Source organism: Sturnira hondurensis, unplaced genomic scaffold (genome assembly GCF_014824575.4).
Source record: "Sturnira hondurensis isolate 20B ecotype Veracruz unplaced genomic scaffold, ASM1482457v3 Scaffold0000648, whole genome shotgun sequence".
NCBI classification, from domain to species: Eukaryota; Metazoa; Chordata; class Mammalia; order Chiroptera; family Phyllostomidae; genus Sturnira; species Sturnira hondurensis.
In genome coordinates, this window is record NW_028073279.1 from 6,171,055 (window position 1) to 6,175,931 (window position 4,877).

The window sequence follows — 4,877 nt, forward strand, 5'->3', positions numbered from 1 at the left end:
AGCCAAATGTCACTGTGCTAGGATGAGTTAATTCTATCTTTCTACAATAACTCATAAGTAAAGATGGCCATGCTAACGAATCAAGCAATATAATGTGATATGGACAAAGCAAACAAATGTGTTTCCAAAAAAGTACAAATGAGAGCACCCTGTCTGAAGCAACACAGGAAGGTGATGCTCTATCAGGGTTGTGATGGAAAGTAGACATTCACCAGATGGGCAAGGGAAGGAAAGGAGTTCCAAGCAAAGGATCTAGACTGCAAAGAAAGGGAAGCATGAAATGGTATGGAATCAATGGGAAGCAATGAACAGCTTGGTATTGCTGGAGTTCAAATGAAATGGGAGAGGGGCAGATGATGACCCTGAGAAGTGGGCATCTTACAGCTGTGCCAAGTGCTTAGACTTTATCCAGTAAGTAATTCAGACTCCCTCAAGGTCCTAAGTATAGAAGGGACATGGTCTGATTTTCTTTGAAAAGGATAGATTGACATTATGTTTGGGGAATGTTGGAAAGCTTCCAGTAGCATATACAATATACACAAGGAACATGGAGTGAAGTAAAGAAAATACTATTTACCAGAACTTCCATATCTGGATGAAAGTAATACTTTTAAAAACACGGACCCAGAAATCAGACTACATCGGTTTGAATCGACCTCCACTGAGTGTACTCCTTCAAGACAAGGAGGATCAGAGGCATTACACAGGAGGGAAGAAGAAGAATGCACAAGTAACCCTCATGGAGGAGAACATCTTAAAGCATCTTAAATTTAATTGGGAACTCTTGATATACCCATTTTCACTCAACCATGTCCCCTTAGTTGTAAAGAATAGTGTGGCACTTATTCAGTTGCTCAAGCAAAAACCTTAAAATTCTATTTGATCGTCCTATGTACCATGCTGCAAAAATGGCTGCAATTTCTCATCCTTCTCTGTACCCATGCATTGCCATGTACACTGCAGGTCTCACTACAAAGGCAGAGACTACTTTCACATCCCTTGGAATACAGACTGGCCTTATGACTTGTGTTGCTAATAGAAGGTTGTAGAGTTGGCAATGTATCAGCTGTGAGCCTGGGCATTAAGCTGCTTTTGAGTTTCAACTTGCTCTCTTTCATCTCTACCACTGCCAGGAGAATTTGCCCGTCACCCTACTGGACAGGAGATGTGTGATGAAGCCTAGTTACCCCTTAACCCACCAGAGACCTAGATCAGCCGACAGCCAGGCAAAGTCGGGTTATGAGAGAAAGTCTACCAGCCGACCACCCAGGCTCATCATCTTGTACCACACTAGACTTGGTGATATTTATCACCAAGTTTCCAATCTCCATGCTACGATATTAGTGAGAGATAAGTTAAACACCCCACTTCCTTACATCCCAGACATATTAATTATGTCACACAGGTCCTATACTTTTATCTACAAGCAGATCTTCCATCCATTCGCTTTTTTCCCCGTCTGCATTGCTCCCCTCTGGTTTAAAAGCCCTCATCACTTCACCTGAGCTACTGCTTTCCCTGTTTCCACTCCAGACACTTAGAGTCCATTCTTCAAATGTCAGGGAGAGTGATTTTCCTCCCAGAGAGAAATCTGACAACCTCAGTCATTCCCCAGTTTAAAACTCTTTCGTATCTTCTCATTGCTCTCAGGACACAATCCAAACTCCTTACACTCTCAGAAATGGTTTATTCAAAAAAATGAGAGATCAGTTCCTATTTAGAAATCCCTGCTTGAAGAAAGGTGTTTTACTGTGTTGATTCACAGAGTATTATTTTGGTAAATATACCAAAATGTATCCAAATGAAAGTTTCTTTGGAGATCTGATTTTACTAAATAACCAAAAATTAGGTGGGGAACTCGAGGGGAGGCGGGAAGGAGAAGTAAAACCATACCGGAGGTCCAGGGTGTGTGTCACAGTGACACAATGGAGCATTACAGATATCCTGAGGAGGAAGTCTACTTTTGGGGGCCTTTGCATCCAAGAGGTTAAAATGATGCTTTAGAAAGGATATAGCCCAGCTTTGTTCTGGTTTTCTGGAAACAAAAGAATGGGGGAAATGGGTTTCCCCTGAGGCAAGAGGTATTAGCTGAAAGGTTAGACAGGAGATCAAACTCTCTGAGAATGAGCGCATTGGTAAGTACTACTTTATATTTTTGTAGAGTATTTCCAGCTAAAAAACCACTCTTTTGCCTATTTTCTCTGTTTTATACCTGAGGAACTCGGAGTTCAGTGCCCAGTGATTACTTTCCATCCTGACTGTAATCCAGCAGGCTAACTTGACAGCCAATAGGACCTATGAGTCTGTACATCTTTCAGGAGTGAATTGCTTTGTTTTGTGTTTTTAAAACAAAGAGCCCTCAAACAGCTGACCTCTAGGTTTGAAATAGGGTGACAAATAAAGGCTCCCTAAGGTGCCAAAGTCACTAAAATCAGTTCCTGGTTTTAAATGTGGCCACAGCTCCAGGATCCCAAAGGCAGCACGGGCACACCTAAGAAAGGTGCTCAGTACAGTGGTGGCACCAGGAAGATGCTTTTTCATCTCCTGGGAAACAGTCTTTAGCATAAAATGCAGTCTGTCTGTGCCCCACCACTCCGCTAGGGTGGATTTTCTGACACCTGGCTGCCACGCGCTTTCTCCGTTGGCCCCTTGCAATGCGTGGTGCAAGTGAAGAAAAGCTGCTGGGCCCTGGTATTCCTGGAATTTCTCCTCCGTGGGCTGCCAGAGGACCAGTACCACAACATGGCTTACAAGCTTACTCAAGGAGAAGAGGCTCCTCTGAGAAAATAAAATGCAACAGAATCACACGAGAGATAGAAAGTCCTTCAGACACATGCCTCCCAAGTTGCCTAGTCCATCTCCTCGCTTTGCACCCTTCACCAGAAATTTTCTCTCCATCTTCTCTGTGCACACCTTGCCAATCCTTCAGATTCCAACGCATTGCATTTCCCTTTGAAACCTTCAAACTATTACAGCCCCCAGTGGTGTCTTTCTGTAATAAAAAATCACACAATCAGAATTCATTATCTCTGAATCGTTGAAATATTGTGCTCACACACACAAAAACATAAACACACACTGAAACAGTGTGAGCTACCTCAATGAACCACGCCAGATTTCAAGCCAGAAACCTAGTGGTCATCCTTTCCTGCCTTTTAGTTCCCCAGTGCCTTCACCAGTCACAAAGCTTAATCAGTCTACCTCTGAAATAGCTCTTGAATCTGACCATCATATCCATCCATCCCCAGTACAACTCCTTATAACAGCTACCTGCACTTGTTCAATCTCCATCTACTTGAACTTCCCCAAATCTCCCATTCCAACATATTATCCAAAATTTAATCAAAGTGATCTTAATAAATTGTAAATCAGATTGTATCACTCTTCTGAATAAAACATTTCAGTGAATTTATTTATTCTCATGATATGTGTCTCAGTTTCTTCACCTGGCTTACAAGGCTCCGCAAAATCTCCGGTTAGCTTCGTCTCCTGCCATTTTGCCAGACTTTTGTTAATTCTACAAGCTGGGCCTAAATACTCTTCTCCTTGCCCATTGACTGGCTAACTTTTACATACATTTTCTAACACAGCTTAGATACCACTGCCTCAGAAATGCTTCTGGAACCTCCATATACCAATATAGATGTTCTTCCTGTATGGCAGTCCTCTATAACCATTATTTTATAGAGACAGAGCTCTTAGTTGCAAACAACTAAAACAAATTTTAGTTCATCAAACTAGCACACAGATATTTTAGATATTAGAATCTGGAGTGGCTAAAGAATGGGGTTTGGAGATTACCAGGCCAGTGATGCTGCTGCCGGGGCTTCCATTGTAGAACGACTCCAGTGCAGGAACAAGTGCCCTGGATGTGCAGAAACACCAGTGATGCTGGGCTCTGAGGCTGCCATTGAGACCCCTGGCCTTGCCTCTGATTGGTGGAGCTCAGGTCACATGCCTGCACCCTCACTTCAAGTCAGGCTGGGAAAGATCCATCTTTCATTTCGAGGAGTGCTCAGATTAATTGTTATACAGTTTTGTTAAAGAGTCCTAGAGTAGGTAGCCATAACCATTTATTAATTTTTAAATGCTTAATGAGTTTCTCAAAAACTTAAAGTTGTTAGCTGGTATAGTACATACCAGCTTATTTGTTTCTGGGGACTCCTTTGAGCAGTACCAAGTCTGTGCTGGCAAACAATTCAGGTCTAATAAAGAAGTGTGGAAATATAGATGAAATTGTGCTATGTACTTTCTGAGTACAGGACCCATACAAATGGACAGGAAGGTAAGATGGAGCATTAGGGACAAGCAAGGATATGAAAAGGATTTTATCTTCAGCAAATTTAAAGGGTATGGCTATAGTCCTCAGCCTGGTTGGAACTGGGGCACAGAATGGGCTCAATACGGTGACCGGAGGGGGTTACAGGTGCTACAGTGGACTTCTATAACAGCCCACATTTCTCCAGTCACAGCACTTACACAATTTTAGTGAATAGTTTATCCGTTTCCTACCACTCAAAGAGTTACAACATCTGTGAAAATAGGGACTGTGCCCATCTCTGGTCCATAGACAACGGGTAATAGATATTTTCAAAATAAGTGAGTGAATAAATGAATGAGGGTGGAGGTGAGCGCACAGAGAGCATAGAGGGCACCGGAAGCAAGAAAACAGTTTAGGGGGCCCCTGGGGTGACCTGGATCAGCTCAGGCCTCACCCTAGCCACGCCCACACAGCTCCTTTCTTTCTAATCCACTTCTCCTTCTCTTTGGGGAGGATTGAGGTCTCTGGAAGATAGCCCAAAAAACTGTTGTGGGAACGGCGAGCCCAAACAATGCCCGAGCATCAGAAGGATCTGAATGCTGAAAGCCGCTTCTGT